This window comes from Typopeltis vanoorti, chromosome 6, assembly GCF_054136105.1.
Source record: "Typopeltis vanoorti isolate ZY-2024b chromosome 6, IOZ_Tvanoo_1.0, whole genome shotgun sequence".
Classification (NCBI taxonomy): Eukaryota; Metazoa; Arthropoda; class Arachnida; order Uropygi; family Thelyphonidae; genus Typopeltis; species Typopeltis vanoorti.
The window spans coordinates 45,952,668-45,972,068 of record NC_143554.1 but is presented as its reverse complement, the minus strand read 5'-3'; the positions used below and the strand labels follow the sequence as shown (position 1 = coordinate 45,972,068).

The 19,401-nt window shown below is 36.9% G+C and overlaps 1 protein-coding gene across 1 annotated transcript in view; it reads left to right on the top strand.

The window, feature by feature from the left end:
* The first annotated feature begins 1,097 nt into the window (after positions 1-1,097).
* Mettl5 (Methyltransferase like 5) overlaps positions 1,098-19,401 on the top strand; it is an 85,088-nt gene continuing 66,784 nt past the window's right edge. Inside the window, exon 1 of the mRNA XM_090394151.1 lies at positions 1,098-1,211. The gene's annotated coding sequence lies outside the window, so the exon portion shown is untranslated. The remainder of the gene's footprint in view (positions 1,212-19,401) is intronic.

Here is a 19,401-nt window from a genome sequence, read left to right as displayed (position 1 = left end):
ATGAAAGAAGTGTATATTAGTATATACGACATAAAAATAATATCAAACATACAAAACAATATAAACAATGACAAACTAATGAAAATAAATTATTATTATTATTATTATTATTATTATTATTATTATTATTATGCGCAACTCCAAGGAGTCCTTAGACTCATCGAGGGAGGCGCTAAACATCATATCCAGAACAACTATTCGACATTCGCACGGTATCTATCATACTTTGCTTCGAATTCATTTAGAGTCATGGCACCCATACAAACTCTGGCAGCTTATTCCACTCATTCACCACTCTCCAAGTAAAAAAACCTAGTTCTAACACCCTTGCTAACTATGATCTTGCTCAGTTTCCATGGATGGCCCCTTGGTCTCCCATCATCAGACCTGTTCAGAAAAATTTCATCAGCTATCAGCTAACGCCTTTTTATTCCCGTATACGGGAGTAGGCGAGGCCATTTAGCCCTATCTAACTTTTGGAGACTGAGTGGGCAGTTCAATCTCCACTGGTACCAATCAGAGATAGATGGCCCAAGGCTATCACTAATTAAGCGGTACTCAGTGAAGAGAGACGGCTCAAATGTGCCGCCATCTCGTGGTCCCTAACCCTAACACAATATATTTAATGTCTGAAATAATGTGGGTTCTACGGTCGATTTTCTTGAGTTTACGGGACGAAAAACCCGAGAAAAACAGAAAATTTCCTCTGAAGTAATCTTGCAAAAACCCTTAAGTAAATGAAAAATAATCCCTAACATATCTATCAAAATCGAAAATAATACTAATCAGAATGCTCGTATAAAAAATCAATACAACTCTAACTCCTCTGGTCTGGGATAAAAGAAAAACCTCCTGCAAAAAAAAAAAAAAAGCGAGAGAGAGAGAGAGAGAGAGGACAAAGCGGGTTTATTCTCAAAATTCAAAACTTACGGCATTCAGTGGGGGAGGGGACTAACTGCCTATAAAAATACAATAAAAAAATTCTCCACATATCACCTCATCATCACTTCTGGTGGCGAAAATTTTGTTGCATGCATATCTGGGAGGAAAGCATTAAACCGTGTTGAGATTACATTCAATGTCACATCCGTTGTCGCTCGCGCCATCGTGTGCTGGGCGGATATGGTAGAATAAACATGGTGGATATGCGCCCTTTAAAAATAATCGATTTCGCGATAATTTTGGGTACAAAGCGATATAAACTATCGCAGGTGAGTCATCCCTCAATTTTTAATTTAAACCGAAGGCTTTTTTTTGGGGGAGGGGGGAGAGGTATTTTCCTTCCATGGTTTTCGATTTTCTCCACTCAATTTATAGGCAAACTGTTACATGACAGTAGGTGGCATTGTGTATAGATGAAGGATTAAGCATTGTAGTGGTGAGTTGTATGGAATGTCTTTCTTGGCAATGTCATGCAATAATATATATTATTATATTCATTTTATCAAAAGAATGTAACAGATACACGTGGCTGTCGAGATTCTTTCAGTCTGCTGCCTCATTGAAGCATGAACCATGTCTCAGCAAATACCAGTGCACGAAACCCCACATCTCTTGTTGTTTACCTGTCTCCATTCAGCATGTTATCTAGCATTGTTTTCCTTACTCTTCCTCTGGGTCTTTTTCCGTCTATTTTTCTTTTGATGGCATCCCTGATGATTCCATTTCCTCTCAGAATACGTCCGATCCAATTTCCCTTTCTTCCTTTTATCTTACTTAACAAGCTTCTTTCTTCTTCTACTCTTTATATGAGCCCTTCATTATTTATTTTATCTGTCCATTTGATTTTTTCCATCCTTCTCCAAATCCACATCTCAAAGATTTCCAAAATCTTAATTTCTTCTTTCTTCAATGTCCAAGTTTCAGCTTCATAGAGGGCAACACTCCAGACATAACATTTTATTAGTCTTTTTTTTTTTTTTTTGGTTTCTGTCCATTTTACTTCTGAATAAATTCCATTTTCTATTAAAGGCATCTCTTCCCATCGCTATTCTTATTTTTATGTCACTTTTACATCTTCCATTACTGCTAATCACACTTCCTAGATATTTAAATGTCTTTACTTGATTCAATTTCCCCCCCCCCTTTTATTCTGATATCGATATTTGCCTCTTTCCTTGCTATTTTCATTACCTTTTGTTTAATTTTCATTCCATAATTGATACAGGATTCCAGTAATCTATTCAACAGATGTTGTAGTCCTGTTTCAGTATTTGATAATAATGCCTTTTCATCTGTGCATCTTATTGCAAATATCTGTCTACCTCCAATCTTTATTCCTTCTTCCGAATTCTCCAGTGCTTCTTTTAGTATTGCTTCAGAATACGTGTTAAACAAAATTGGTGACAGAGAACAGCCTTATCTTACTCCTCATCCAATGATACCTGGTTCTGTTGTACCATATATGGCTCTCTCACAATGGCAGTTTGTCCCATATATAGTAAAATAATTAGCCTTTGTCTTTCCAATCTATACCAATCTTTTCCATTACTTCCACCATCTTATCCCATTTTACAAAGTCAAAAGCTTTTTCAAAATCTATATAACAGATATTAACTTTTTTATTCACTTCCAGACTTCTTTCACTTATTATTCTTAACAGTCCAATTGCATCTCTTGTTCCCCTACCCTTCCTGAAACCAAACTGATCTCCAAGAAATTCTTCCATCTTAGATGCAGTTCTCCGTGTTAGGATTCTCATAAGTCTTTTTGATGTATGGGAAATGAAGCTTGTTGTTCTGAAATCCTTGCAGTTCACTGCATTACTTTTCTTTGGTATAGTTGCAAATATTAAAGTCATAAAATATTTTTTGATGTTTATTATTTTGTTTATTTTTTCAGTTCCTTTCTTCTGAAGTTGTTTCAGGAATTCTGCAGTTTCATCTATTCCTTCTGCCTTTCCACATTTTAGTTCTTTAATGGACATTTCTACTTCTGTCTTCAAAATCTCTGGGCCTAGATCATCTTCATTTACCTTCTTTATATCTTCTAATGGCAACTCATTTGGTCTGTTTTCCTTGTCATATAGATCTTCAATGTATTCTTTCCATCTCATTAGGATTTTATCTTCTTCAGTTATGATTTTCCCATTTTTATTTTCTATGCCTCTAGCTTGAATTCCATTTATCTTGTGATTTATGCTACTTGCTTTTTCGTACAAAAGATAATACCTTCCCACTCTCTCATAATTTTCCATTTCTTCACATTGTTTTTTAAGCCAGTCGTCTCTACTTCTTTCTGCTTCCCTTTTCAATTTGTCATTCAGGGTTCTATATTGTATTTTCCCTTCTGGGGTGTCTTTATTTTTCCATTTTCTTCTTTCATCCATTAGCAAAATCATCTCATTAGTTATCAAAGGTTTTTTTTTTATTCTTTTAGCTTTTAAATATCCAATTTCTTCTTCTGCAATCTTCTTTATTTTTTCTTTAACTTGTTCCCATTTCTTTTCTGGATCTTCAGTTTCGACAAAACTTGTTTTCTCTAATTCTTTCTCCAATCTATTTCCAAATTCCTTGTTATTTTGAACAAGTTCCATTATTCCTTTTCATAGCTTCCTTTATTTTTTTTTAGTTTCATATTTATTTCTAGGAATAGTAAGTTGTGATCAGAGTAAATATCAGCTCCAGGATACGTGCATGCATTTTTTACACTATTCTTGTATCTTTGCTTTACTATAATGTAATCAATTTGATACCTTTCCATATCTTCTGGTTTTTTCCATGTGTATAGTCTTCTTTTATATATATATATATATATATATATATCTTCTCTTAGATTTTTTCAACCAAGTATTCGTAATTATTAGCTTATTTTCTTTACAGAATTCACTAACCTTTTCCCCCTCTCATTCCTAATACCTAGTCCGTATCTTCCTAATACCTAGTCCGTATCTTCCTACTACACTCCCATCCTCTTCTTCTCCCACAACTCCATTCCCATTATAATCATATAGTAATTTCTTTTTTCTTCCTTAATTAGTTCTTGTAATTGTTCATACATTTCCTCTATTTCCTCATCTGAATGGTCACTTGTTGGCATATATACCTGCATTATTGCTATGTCCACCAGTTCAGCCTTAAATTTTATGACCATAATCCTGTCATTATGTCAGTAAAATGGATAGAAACCTAAAGAAAAGACTAATAAAATGTTATGGGTGGAGTGTTGCCCTCTATGCATCTGAAACTTGGACATTGAAGAAAGAAGAAATTAAGATTTTGGAAAGCTTTGAGATGTGGATTTGGAGAAGGATGGAAAAAATCAAATGGACAGATAAAATAAATAATGAAGGGCTCTTAAAAAGAGTAGAAGAAGAAAGAAGTTTGTTAAGGAGGATAAAAAGAAGCAAGGAAAACTAGATCAGACATAGGGAATAGAATCATCAGAGATGCCATTGAAGGAAAAATAGATGGAAAAAGACCCAGAGGAAGAGTAAAGAAAACAGTGCTAGATGACATGCCCAATGGAGACAGGTACACAACCTTGAAAGAGAAGGCTCAGAACAGAAGAGAGTGGAAGGAAAGTTTCTGCTACTAAAAGAAGAACCTGCTCAATTGCAGAATACTAAAGAAGAAGAAGAAGAATCCTGTCATTCAGACATTTTATGATAATGATGCTCTTTGCCATTCTTTTATTAAAAATAAGTGCAATAGGATATATTGTTATATCCTTTTGAAAATACCAGTATGAGTGGTAATGTATAAGCTTGCACATAGCACCCAGTAATTTTTTTGTAAATGATATTTGGATGCCAGCCCAGTTGGCCAAGTGGTTAGCGTATCTGCTCTCCAGCCAAAAGGCTGCATGTTGGAATCCTGCCATGGGCATGGATGTTTAGGATTCTCTGTGAAAGCAGTAGTGGTGGCAGAAAAAAGTAGATGGTGTTGATGTTAGATGATGAAGGTTGGTGGTGTAGTGAGATGAGCAGTTGTAGAGAGCCCTCCCTCGATGAGTCTTTGAACACCCTGGAGTTTGATATAATAATAATGATATTCTGTCATATGGTTGCCATCCTTTTGCACCTTGAAAAGTGAGGGCATTTAAAAAAAAAAAAAGAACATAATACAATAAAAAGACATAATCTTCAACATGATATTTATTAAAACAGTTACATATATATTTATAAACAACAAAAAAACAGTATGCAAATTAACATCGAACTTACAAATTAGAATAAGAAATTAATGTAATAAAATAATAGACAAAGTTTTAAATAATTAAGTTTTTAAATTTGTATTGCAGAATATATCAATGGACCCTTACCCAGTGTTACTGTGCCTGAGTGCACAGTAACACTGGGGGGGGGGGGTGACAATATGTTACTCTCATGTCTTGACTGCTACCTGTCTCAGATGAGATAGATTAGATAATCTTCCAAAAATACATAAAGAAGGCTACCCTGTGAGACCCATTGTGAACTGCATTGACTCTCTTACATATAGAATGGCAAAGTTCCTTTCTCATTTATTAAGCATACGTATTGATCAATCTAGATTATTTATCCAGAATTCTACAAATTTTCTAGAAAAAATCACAGATATTTTCTTACAGGCTTCTGATATTTAAGTCAGCTCTGGTCTTGCTCTTTCACTAATTTACCCTTGCCTAACAATATTTTCCTCATCCTCTTCCAGATGTTGAAGATATTTGAATTCATTATAAATTGGTATATTTAGCTAGAAAAGTAAGATCCATAAACCAGTTTAAGGTATAGCCATGAGGATCATTCTGTCCCTGCCCTTGGCTAACTATTATTTAAATCATCCAGGTACTTTGCTTTTAATCATTCATCCTCTGCCTTCTTTCCATGTTACTGTATAGATATTTGGTCTCATCATGAAAGTGAGCTAACCACTTTCCTATAATTGAATCAACTGCCTACATTCATGTATTCATTTGGCTATGGAAAGAGAAAATTCTAGGAGTTTACTCTTCTTTGATACCCTATTTATCCAATGGCCTCTAGTACTTCATCAACTAGTGTATATCAGAAACTTACCTTTACTGGTAGATATATACACCAAAGTTTTGTTTGTCATACCTCCCAGAAAATAAAAGTTGTCCAATTCTTAATTAATTGAGCACATAATTCTTGTTCGTCTCCTTCATCCTTAAAACAAGGGCTTCTCTCTCCCTCTCTTTTTCAAAACTTCAGTGAAATCATATGACTCCAATCCTTGTTACATATAATAAATAATGGATTCCTACACTCTAGAATACTGAAATAGGATGTGCATTCTGATTTCATATATCTCATTTTGGAATGTGTGTAGAAAACCTTGAAGTTTCACATGTTTTCTTATCAACAAAATATTTAATTTCTTACAGCTACAAAAGATAAACATCAGCTGTTGTTTACCAGCTGATGTTTATCTCTAGTATTAGTTTCAGCATGTGAAATATTTGTGATAATTTCATTCAAATTATTTCAGTGTTTAATATGTTTTGTGTCTCAATTACTATGTCATGCATTCCATTAAAATTAAGACATAATATTTCTTGTGAATTAATTTGACATTGGGCAGAAAGGCCATTCTGTGGAATAAAGGGATTAGTAAACACAAGTATTACACCTTAAACCTAAATAGTCTGGTCTTGCACAACACGGCATTGGGATGAAACGCATTATCCTTTGGAATGCCTTTTCGAAGAAGGCTCTGAAACCTAATTTAAATCAAAATGATTGCTCTCTCTCTCTCTCTCTCTCACACACTCTCTCACTCACTCCTAGAAGTTTGGGACATTCTCATCTATGTAAATACCAAAAACTATTTATTATATATTTGGTATGATGCTTTTAGTTCATAGCACTTGCTGTTATTGTTTAATGAATTGCATTTGACTTGAACTCTTTCTCTTTGAATTGCTAGTTTGTTCCACTGATGATGTAGTATTAATTTCAGCATGTGAAATATTTGTGCTAATTTCATTCAGATTATTTCAGTGTTTAATGTGTTTTGTGTCTCAATTACTATGTCATGCATTCCATTAAAATTAAGACATGATATTTTTTTGCAGTATTGGTTCTAAAGAAAATTAATTGACAATCCCTATTTGTAGGGGCATCTTATTGTGAGAGAAAGGACTTGGGCAAAGTTATAAAAAGCAGGATGGGTTGCAAGCCTGCTCTGCAAGAAAAAAAAAAATTGTTATTATTAAATGACACTTCCATGGAGTTCGAAGATTCATTGTAGGAGGCCACTCTACACAACAGGAGTAGGAAGAGTTATATTGCTTTCACATAGAATTCCCCTCTGAGAATTCTAGTTCCTTTTTTTTTATCTGTTTCCAGTCCACAAAAAAGTTGTGAACATATAGTAGGTCAGTACCATGGCCAGACTAAGGAATTATTATTTGACACCTTCAAGGACTCAATTCTGGGAATGTGCTCTCCTCCACTTCACATAGCCCATTACACTACCCTTTAATAATTTTTTATCATTTTATTTTATTTTATTTATTTTTTTTTTGTATTTTTATCTGTTTATTACATAATATGAAAACCCTGCTTTGTAGACCATATATGAAAATTAGAACTTTTACAAACCACTTAAAATCTCTAATAAGTAGGACAATAGTCTCATGCTAGAACAATGAAATTCATCTCCCACCTAAAAACAATCACAAAAATTACATGTCCGTGTTATAATTCAAACCCCAACCTGTTACTTATTCACCTGTTAGTTGGAGAGTAGGTATGATAATTACTTGGCCAACTAGGTGAGTACTGTCTTCTTATCCTTACTAATATCTTTCTTCAAAATGGTTATGACAAAATGTATCACTTCAAAACATCTCTCTAATGCTGATTAGAGAGATGTTTTGAAGTGCTGATACATTTTGGAAATTTGTTGAAAATTTATTTATCACTAGGTTAGACTATAATAGATTTAGTTTAATCCTTTATCCCAGTGAGAGCAAACAAAGTTTGCACCTGAAAATATCTTCAGGACTAAATATAGTGTTGTACTATCTTATCCAGTAAGTAGTGCAACACCAAGGCAACTCGTGGCAAAGGTGGAGCAAGCTACCAGGCACTTCTAACCCAGTATCTCCCATAATGCAAAACACATTTCCTATGTGGATATGTATACTGTTATGCATTAAAGGGATTGGCCATCTACCCAGACTAGTTTCGACCTTTATTGAGGTCTCTTCAGTGGGAGCCAGGCCCAGAGCTGGAGATACCAGGCAGAAGCAGTAGCAAGTCATCTGTGCCTATGGGAGTTGCCAAAAGGTTTATCACCTTTTTTAAAAATTACTCTGGATTTAGAGAAAGATGTTGAAAATTTATTTATATTTATTAAATTTATTAAATTTATTAAATATTATAGTCTAACCTAGTGATAAATAAATTTTCAACATCTTTCTCTAAATCCAGAGTAATTTTTAAAAAAGGTGATAAACCTTTTGGCAACTCCCATAGGCACAGATGACTTGCTACTGCTTCTGCCTGGTATCTCCAGCTCTGGGCCTGGCTCCCACTGAAGAGACCTCAATAAAGGTCGAAACTAGTCTGGGTAGATGGCCAATCCCTTTAATGCATAACAGTATACATATCCACATAGGAAATGTGTTTTGCATTATGGGAGATACTGGGTTAGAAGTGCCTGGTAGCTTGCTCCACCTTTGCCACGAGTTGCCTTGGTGTTGCACTACTTACTGGATAAGATAGTACAACACTATATTTAGTCCTGAAGATATTTTCAGGCGCAAACTTTGTTTGCTCTCACTGGGATAAAGGATTAAACTAAATCTATTATAGCTGATACATTTTGTCATGTGTCAGCAATGATCCCAACACATGGAAATCGATAATGAAGCAATTAGAGAATTAGAGAATATATTTATCTCCTTTATATCATCTCCACTGTTACCACACTAATTCCAATCCTCAGAGTATAAAATCAAAATATTGTTATTAATATTATATAGTTATCTTCATAGTCAAATGTTGCAGGAGACCCACACTACCCATTATTTCACACAAAACCTGTTGCACATCTCCTTAAACTTATTACCATTGGCATTTCTCAGAATACGTTGCACCCTTCAATTAGAAAAGGCCAGAGTTCGATTCTCATTGACAGGTGGAATCTTTATATGGACTTTTACAATTGAAGGTGAGTTAGCCGATCTCATACGGAGGTAGCAGGATTTTTTCTCCAGAAACTCAAGTTTTTCATCCAGCATACAGACAAATCGGCCCTTTAGAACACACAATTTACAGACAAAAATACTAGCTGTGGTGGTGGTTGTGGGCAGTAGATGCCGTTGATGTAGATGATTGATAGTAGAGGTTCGGTGTAGTAGTGGAGACCGAATATTGTATAGTAGGTGTCCTCCTGCGATGAGTCTTCGGATTCCTTGGAGGTGTCATGAATAATAATAATAATTCACAACTACCTCTGGCAATTCATTCCACTCATTCACCAATTTCCAAGCCAATAAATAACCTAATCTGCATACCCTTACTAACCATACTCTTACACAATTTCCAGAGATGATACCTTGTTCTCCTTTCCCATACTCATCATGTATTAAAAAATTTCTTTTGTGTCAATCTCATAGAATTCCTTTGGCCTATACTTTTCTATCATGTCCCCACTTTCCTCTGCCTGTCAACCCAACTCTACAGTCCATAGACGTTCAATCTATCCTCATAGGGAGCATAGTCACTCATCTCTGAATCCTCTTCACCACCTCCTGATCTCGAAGAAACCCAATGACAGTCTGTGCATAGTAGACATGTAGCCAAATCATACCTTATGAAGAGAGATAATAACTTCCCTCTTTACTTGTCAGTATGTTCTTTAGTATCCAAGTCATCCTCTGAGCTATTTTACCAACTCTTGCAATATTTCTTCTAAAGCAGTATGGTGTGAAGTGGAGGTGAAAGGGATAAAATGTTTAGTGAGGTGTTACTAAAGGCCTGGTAATGTGGAAGGCATTGAGAGTGAAGTGTATAATCAAATTGGTTCTGGCTAATAAGAAAAGGGTGATCATAATGGGCAATTTCAGTTTTGATAATATAGACTAATGAAGAGATGGTGTCTGAAACTAGAGAGAATGAATGTCTTGACCTTTGGGGGATAACTGTCTTTGGCAGTTTGTGGCACAGGGTACATGAGGATTGAGGATCTTGGATTTGATTATCTCATCAGAGGATATTATTGCAAATGAGGTGTCAAATCTTCTTCCAGTTGGTGAAAATGAACATGGTGATTACCAGACATATCAGAACTCTTGTGAGAAAGGGTTATATTTGGAATTATTAGGTGAGTGATTATGACAAACTCAGAAGTCGACCTGTAGCTATGTAATGGAATTGGATGGGAAGGAAATCTGCTGCTTGTTCAATACTCAGGAACTATCTGCCAGAGGCAATGACTGAGTATTCCACAGGTCAGGAGATTAAATAAGGCAGGTGGAAAATGGATGACTGAAGAGGTGAAAATGCAATCTGGAAGAAAAAGGCATTGTGAAGGCAGCACAAGATGAGTGACAATGATGAGTGATATGAGGAGTAGAAAGAGCAAGCAAGGAAGGTGACTCTCTTGGTAAAGGTAGCAAAAGTGCAGTATGAGATGTTTTAACAATCTGCTTACTTACCATAAAAAGATGACAAATGCATTGGTCAAGGGGGATGCATATACAGTAGTATATTTTGATTTTGCAAAAACCTTTGATAGATCTCACACGACAAATTTGGTAATTAAATTGGAACAGATGGAGTTGGGAGACATTGGCTGTCTGATAGGTATCAGCAGCTTGTGTGTGCATGCAGAACCAATATCCCAAAAGAGGACAGTCACCAGTACCCCAAGGGTCTGTTTTAGGGCCCCTTGTTGTTTAATTTGTATGTAAATGACATTGGGAAGGGTTTGAATAGTGATATACAGTTGCTTACATATGATGCAAAGTTAGAGAGGGCTATGAAGAGTGGAATGGATATGGTAGCTTTGCAAGAGGACTCAAATGGGATGGGATGTAGAGTATACTATTGGTGAGATATCATAGAGGAGGTGGCAGAAGGTGATGGTGGATAAATACCTAAAATTTTGGGGACAATCAGCAGATTATAGCAAAGATATGAAGAACACTGACATGTAGCAGTAAGGATGTTATAATTTCATTCTACAAGACTTTGATTTAACCACTTGGATTACTGTGCAGAAATTTGGTTGCCTCATTTTCAAAAGGATGATAAGTCAGTTTCAGGTGTCTGGAATGTGGAGTATGAGGACATATTGAGGGAATACAAATTGCAGAGCCTGGTGGATAGCAGGAGGGGGGGGGATGATTGAGACATATAAGTCAGTAAGGGGTAATTACAAGATTAATTTGCATAAGATTTTTCATAGATTGGCTGGAGTCAAGAAGAGAACAAGAGGCCATTTCCTGGAAGCTGTATAAAAAAGGTATGAGCAAGTGGGTGATTAGAATTCGTGTATAGAGGCTTAAGTGATGTGAAGACATAATGTTGGAGGTTTAATGATTTTTAACAACACTCAGAAAGGATTAAAAAGAATTTAATACTTCCTATATTTCGTCCTAGTCACTAGGACATCTACGGGGATTACAAAAATAACTAATATAACATAATACAAATATCATACAATACTAAGCCCAACCATGTGGGTGACACTAAAGTCCTACCTAGGTGGAGCGCCCTCTAAAGGCGGTTGTAGATGGCCTGGAATATAAAGTAGGATCTCTGGTGATGAGTGTTTCCCAAATTTTCGGAAGCTTAATGCAACCATATTTATTAAGATTTGGTTGATTTCTACGAGCTGCTGCTTCCAAGAATAGTCTCTCTTTCTTGAATTTGCTGTGATAGAGCATGGTGGTTTTCTTCCATGATACTCTGTGGGTGGTGTCCAAGACATGGTCAGCCAAGCCTGAATGACCATAGTTGTGTTTACAGATGTAAGACTTGTGTTCCTCTAGGTGGATGGATGCTGATCTGCCTGTCTGTCCAAAGTACTCCAGCTTACAGGAACAGGGTACTTTGTAAACTCCAGGCAGAGAGAGAGGTAGGGAGCTGATCTTTCGTAGAACGGATAAGGGTAGCAAGTTTGCTGTGGGGCTTATATGCTGTGTGTAGGTTGTACTTTTTTAGAATCTTGGCTGTTTTTTCGGATGTGCCACAGATGTAGGGTATGGTGATGGCATTTTTAAATTCTTGTTGACGAGAAGGACCGGGAATGGGAGAGGAACTGATTATTTTTTTGATACTGTGATCGCTGTAGCCATTGGAGAGGGAAGTGTTGTGTATGTAGTTAAGCTCAGTAGTGAGGGCGGTTCCACTGGAACAAAGATTGTGGGCTCTCTTGGTAAGAGTTTTAATAATGCCATATTGTTGAGCAGGGTGGTGGTGGGAGAGTTTGTGAATGTATCTGCCTGTGTGTGTGTGGGTTTTCTGTATACAGTGAAGGCAAGTGTATCATTAGGCAGGCGTGTGACTAAGGTGTCTAGGAAGGGTAAACAATTGTTCTTTTCCTTTTCCATAGTAAACTGGATTCTTGGATGTAGGCTATTGAGATGACTGAGGAAGGAGTCTAATGTGTCTGGGCCATGAGGCCAAATAGAGAACACATCATCTACATATCTTAGCCAGATAGAAGGTTTGAGTGGGGCTGAGTCTATGGCTCGTTTTTCAAAATCTTCCATATAGAAATTAGCAAGGGGGGGGGGAGGGGGGAACCCATGGCGGTTCCCTCTATCTGCTTGTAGATTTTGTTCTTCCAAGAAAAATACCCAGAGTTAATGGCAAAGGAAAAGAGATCTAAGATGTCAGAAGGGAAAACTTTTTGTAAGAGAGAGAGATAAGGTGTAAATTAAGGGAATATTAGTAAACAAAGAGGAGATATCAAAGCTTACCAGTATGTCTGCTTTATTCAAGGTTAAATTTTCTATGAGGGCTTTAAAGTGGGTCGAGTTTTTTATATAGGAAGTGGACCTTCCAATGAGGGGGGGTCAGAGAGTTGGCCAGCTGTTTAGACAGTCTGTAGCAAGGTGCATTGGTGGCATCTACTATAGGTCTGAGTGGGGAATTGGGTTTGTTTGTGGATTTTTGGTAAGGCTTAAATTCGGGGTGGACGGGAGCGGAAAGGTTTAAGTTTTTTCGTGATGTCGGGGGGCCAGGAAGATACTTTTTTAAGTAAGATTTTTAATTTTTTAACTTTGATTTAATTTTTTAACAGTGATACTGCTGGACCTGGCAAAGGCATTTGACAGGATACCACATGGAATTCTAATCCGTAAACTACAACATATGGGAATGGATATAGGGTTGGTGAGATGGATAGGTGGGTGGCTGATGGAGAGATATCAAAGAGTAGTTTATTCAGGAGTAGAGTCCAAAAGACGGCCTGTGACTAGTGGTGTGCCGCAGGGTTCTGTTCTCGGACCACTGCTGTTGAATCTGTTCATTAACGATATAGGAAAGGATCTAAGAGGAACAGTCCATTTGTTCGCTGATGATGCCAAGTTGGGTAGGGCGATAGTGAATGCAGAAGATGTCAAAATCTTGCAGGATGACTTAGATTGGAGTTCTGGGGTAAGAAGAATGGATGTCAATTTAATGTGACAAAATGTAAGGTTATGCATTTTGGGGTGAAAAGATTAGCAGCAGTATACCACATTGGTGGAACTGTACTCCAGGAGATTGATGAGGCCAGGGACTTGGGAGTGTTGGTGGATAGGGAGATGAAGTTTAGGGGGCACATTGCAAAAGTAGCTAAATCAGCTCATCAACTCACTTGGTTGTTGAAAAATACCTTGACGAGCAGAGACAAGCAAGTTAGATGTACCTCTGTACCGAGCCTTGATAAGACCTCATCTCGACTACTGTGCCCAGATTTGGTCACCTAGGTTCCTTCTTGATGGGGAGGAGGTGGAGAGGATCCAGAGGCGAGTGACTAAGATGATAGCGGGTCTATGGAATGAACCATATGAGAACAGGTTGAAGATTTGTGGGTTGCAGAAATTAGTTGATAGGCGGAAAAGGGGAGATACGATTGAGACATTCAATTTGCTAGAGGGTTTCTATAGGATTAATTCAGAGGATATTTTTGAGATCAGGACTGGTGGTGGGAGAACTAGGGGACACCTATGGAAGCTGGGCAAGAGTGTGGTTAGCAGAGGTGTTAGAGCCGGGTTCTTTACTTTTAGAGTGGTAAATGAGTGGAATAATCTTCCAGAGTCTGTTGTGGGTGCTATGACGGTGAGTGAGTTCAAGGCAAGGTATGATAGATACTGTGAGAATGTCGTATAGTTGTGTGGACTGATGTTTAGGTGTCCCTCGATGAGTCTGACTCCCTGAAGTCGCCCTTAATAATAATAATAATAATTAACCACGAAGTCTACACTTGGATGAAATACACTTGCAAGCGATCACTTATTAACTCAGCTGTTTCTTCTGTTTCTGCCACTTTTCTATAATAATTTTTTTCTCTTGCTTGCTCTTCTGGATTTACTTTGGCCTGCTTAGCTAATTTTCTCTCGTAATCTGATTTAGCCTTCTGAGAATGTCATATAGTTGTGTGGACATGATGTTTAGGGCCTCCCTCGATGAGTCTAAGGACTCCCTGGAGTCGCCCTTAATAATAATAATTAACCACGAAGTCTACACTTGGATGAAATACTCTTGCAAGGTGATCACTTATTAACTCAGCTGTTTCTTCTGTTTCTGCCACTTTTCTATAATAATTTTTTTCTCTTGCTTGCTCTTCTGGATTTACTTTGGCCTGCTTAGCTAATTTTCTCTCGTAATCTGATTTAGCCTTCTGTACTATACTAGTTACTCTTTCCTGTGCCTTTTATTACTCCTGAACATGCTGACCACTTTTATTTTTATTCCTTCTTCAATGCTTTCCTGTTCTGCAGCTCCTGCCTTATAATGCTGCTCATCCACTTAATCCATACTGGTTTTATCCTGACTCTTAGGGCATGATGTCTGATACTGCTCTTCTCAAACAATCCCTGACCACTTCCCATGTGCTACTGACTTTGATACCACATAGCTTTTTATCATATGACACTGCTCCTATCTGCCACTTAAGTTTGTCATAATTGCCAGCCTTGTAGTTCCACATAAACCCTTTCTTGACTGAGAATTCCATATGTTGAGCAACCTCCCAGAACAAGATTCCAATTTACATGATTGAAGGTGATGTTGCTACTGTAGTTACAGTTGGATCTTCTGATGATATTACCAGATCCCATACTCTCAAACTCCTGGTCCCCCTCTTTCACGTGCTGTTTCAGGTAATTATCTCATAGTAACTGTATCAATTCCATTTCTATCTTATGTGTCATTTCTTCCAATCTATATCCCCATAGTCAAAGTCCTCAATGATAATTGCTAGGCTTGCACTCATTGTGCTAATATGCCAATACATATCATCCATATCTTCCTTTAGATCCCCAAGTCTAGACTAGTAGTGAACAATATATTTTGTTCATTGCTACAATTGTTAAAAATAGACTAAACAGCCATAAAAATAACAATATATTTTGTTGGCCTCTATCTTGCATCTAAAAAATAGCCTAAAATGAACCATTTCCTTCATCTACAATCATCCTTAACTTCTGCTTTTGTTGGTTGACATTCTTTGGCTATAATTAATAATACTCCCTCCTGCAATATTTATTCTATTTTTTTCTGAAATTACAATATCCCTTACATTCTATCCCTGTAACTACATCATTCTTTATCAACAAGGTCTCACTAATGCCAGTAATTTTTGGCCAGGTCGAGCTGACTAAATGCCAAAACTACTCATTTATTTCTGATACTTCTGGCATTCATGTACGTGCATTTCACCATCCCCTTGTGCCCACAGTTATCCTTTCATAATATCATTACCACCCTATTGAGATTCAAAACTTGAGAAACTGCACTCAGGTGTTGACAGTAATTACTGTGCTCACACTTATTTGTCCCGGGGGTGGCTAGACACATGCTTGATCGCTTCCCCCCTTAATATCTCTAGTTTCCCTTATTTTGCACTTCCAAACTCTCATTAACAACACTTGCCACTATTCCAACTTTTAGGAATTCTTCCTGTTCTTAAATACTCAGTATACAATTCAGCTAGTTTTATATGCAAGAGATCTCCTCTATTTTTAAATCTTATTATTATTATTACATTTGTATTACATCAAGGCCAGGTTCCTTTCATTTTTGTAAGTTCATGTTTTACTTCGTCATATTTGGCCATATATTCATTATAGTTTCTGTATCCTTTTCTCCATTGTTGTTCTCTCTTACTTTTCCCTTATTTGTATATAATTCTTGATAACATTTAGTCATAATATCCAATGTGTTTGTTCTTCATAAGTAAAGAATTTATGGAGACAAAAACACACATGTGGGAGTAATTGCTTATAATTAAGAAAATACTTGATGTTTCGACCTCTGAATCGAGATCATCAGGAAAACATAATATACACAGGACACAAGCTATATGACACTACACAAAAGGAAAGATAAATCTAAATGCTTTGTTAATGCAGAGGAGACAGCATGCAGTAATAAGGGAACTATATTTTGTAGTTTTTTTGAGGGACGACTTTTTTTGATGCCAGTAATTTTGTCTTAGGCAGCATGTGGTGGAGGATCAAGAGTTTTGGATTTGGTCATAGCATTAGAAGAGAAAAATGATAGTGGATGGATTACCTTGTTGGGCAGAGAGATGAAAATCGACAAATAAGCAAGCTTACATCACTCCTATCTCAATATCTCCCATATTCTCCCCTGAAGATACTTTCTGGTGCAAACTTTGTTTGCTCACACTTGGATAAAGGATTAAACTAAATTTATTATAGTCTAACCAAGTGAAAAATAAACTTTCAACATCTTTCTCTAAATCCAGAGTAATTTTAATAAAAAAAGGTGGCACACCTTTTGACAACTCCTATAGGCAGAGATGACCGTGCTATTATTTCTACCTGATATCTCCACATTTGGACCTGGCTCCCACTGAAGAGACCTCAATAAAGGTCGAAACTAGTCTGGGTAGTGGCCCTTCCCTTAATGCATAAAATTATATACATATCCACAAGGAGATGTGTTTTGCATTATGGGAGATACTGAGATAGGAGTGATGTAAGCTTGCTCCACCTTTGCAACGAGTTGCCCGGTGTTGTACTACCTTACTCCAGTCCTGAAGATACTTTCAGGTGCAGACTTTGTTTGCTCACACTTGGATAAAGGATTAAACTAAATTTATTATAGTCTAACCAAGTGAAAAATAAACTTTCAACATCTTTCTCTAAATCCAGAGTAATTTAATAAAAAAAAAAAGGTGGCACACCTTTTGGCAACTCCTATAGGTAGAGATGACCTTGCTATTGCTTCTGCCTGGTATCTCTGCATTTGGGCCTGGCACCCACTGAAGAGACCTCAATAAAGGTCGAAACTAGTCTGGGTAGTGGCTCTTCCCTTAATGCATAACATTAAGGGAAGATGATTTAAATAAGCTGGTAAAATGGGCAAAAGATAATGGATGTCAGTTCAATGTGGAAAAGTGGAAAGTCATGCATTTTGGGATTAAAAGATTAACAGCTGTGTACTACATTGATGGAAAGGTACTCCAAGAGATTGATGAGGCTAGGGACTTAGGGATGTTGGTAGATAGGGAGATGAAGTTCAGAGTACACATTGCTAAGGTGTCCAAGATTGCATATAGGATTACTTGGTTGTTGAGGAACACACTGACATCCAGAGATAAAGAGGTTATTATTCCCCTTTATAAAGCATTGATACTTCCACATTTGGATTACTGTGCTCAGGTCTGGTCACCTGGATTCCTTGGAGTGAGAAAGTTGTGGAGAGGGTTCAGAGAAGAGTGACCAAGTTGGTGAGTGATGTAAAAAATGCTCCCTACATTGATAGATTGAGAGCTTGTGGATTGCAGAGATTGATTGATAGGTGAAGAAGAGGGGATATGATAGAAACATTTAAATTACTGAAAGGTTTTTATAGGATTGATGCAGGGGAAATGTTTCAGCTTTGTGATAGTGATGGAAGAACAAGAGGTCATCTCTGGAAATTAAAGAAGAGTGTGGTTAACAAAGGTGTCAGAACAAGGTTTTTTTGCCTGGAGGGTGGTGAATGAGTGAATGAATTCATTGCCTGACTTAGTTGTGAGCGCTTCGTCTGTAAATGAATTCAAGAAGAGATATGACAGATATTGTTTTGCTAGTTTGGGTCTCCCGCAATGAGTCTACTGACTCCATGGAGATACCCGTAATAAAAATAATAATAATAATTATACATATCTGCAAGGAGATGTGTTTTGCATTATGGGAGGTACTGAGATAGGAGTGATGTAAGCATGCTCCACCTTTGCAACGAGTTGCCAGGTGTTGTTACTACCTTATCCCAGTCCTGAAGATACTTTCAGGCGCAAACGTTGTTTGCTCACACTTGGATAAAGGATTAAACTAAATTTGTTATAGTCTAACCAAGTGAAAAATAAACTTTCAAAATCGGGTGACCAATGCAGATGACATAGTTGAGCTATTTAATGATCACTTTATTAGAGTGTTCCATCCTGGTACTACAGGCTTTATTCCTAGAAGGATAATGAGTGATGAATTGTTGAAATGAATGAACAGGATGTGTTTTGAATACTGAGTATACTAAATGTCACTAACACAGTCGTGATTATATGTAATTTCACCATGCATTTTAAGGGAATGTGCTATGGACCTGACTAATTTGCCATTAACTTGGCTGTTTAATGAAAGTCTTGCAATGGGGCAGGTTCCTGGAGAATGGAAGGAGGGTAAGATAGTACAATTGCATAAAAGTGGTGGTAGAATGGAGGTTTCAAACTATAGTCCTGTTTGTGTTTCTTCTGTTTTTTAGATTTTGGAGAAATGGCAAGAACTTATATACAGAACTGGACAGATGAAGGTAATATTATTTATGCAGGCCAGCATGAATTTGTTAAAGAGCACTCTTGTTTTAGTAATCTGGTTATTACTTTCTACACTAGGGCAACAAGAGTAGTGGATGAGGGTAAGGCATACCCTGTTTATTTAATTCTTTTTTTTTTTTTTTTCAAGACAGGGTGCCACATGATAAATTGATTTTTCAGTTGCATCATATGGGTTTGGATAGCAGGTTATTGGATTGATGATTGGCTCTCTGATAGATATCAGAGTGGTACGAGGATGGTCTGAAAAGTTCTCGACGTAACAATGAAAAAACGAATATATAATTTCAAAATTATTTTTATTTTTCAACATAATCTCCCTTAAGATTAATACATTTATTCCAGTGATGCTCCAGCACCATTATTCCATTCCTGTAGTGGTTCTCATTAAGATTGGCAAAATACCTCTCTACAGCTGCAATCACCTCTTGATTTGAAGAAAAACACTGAC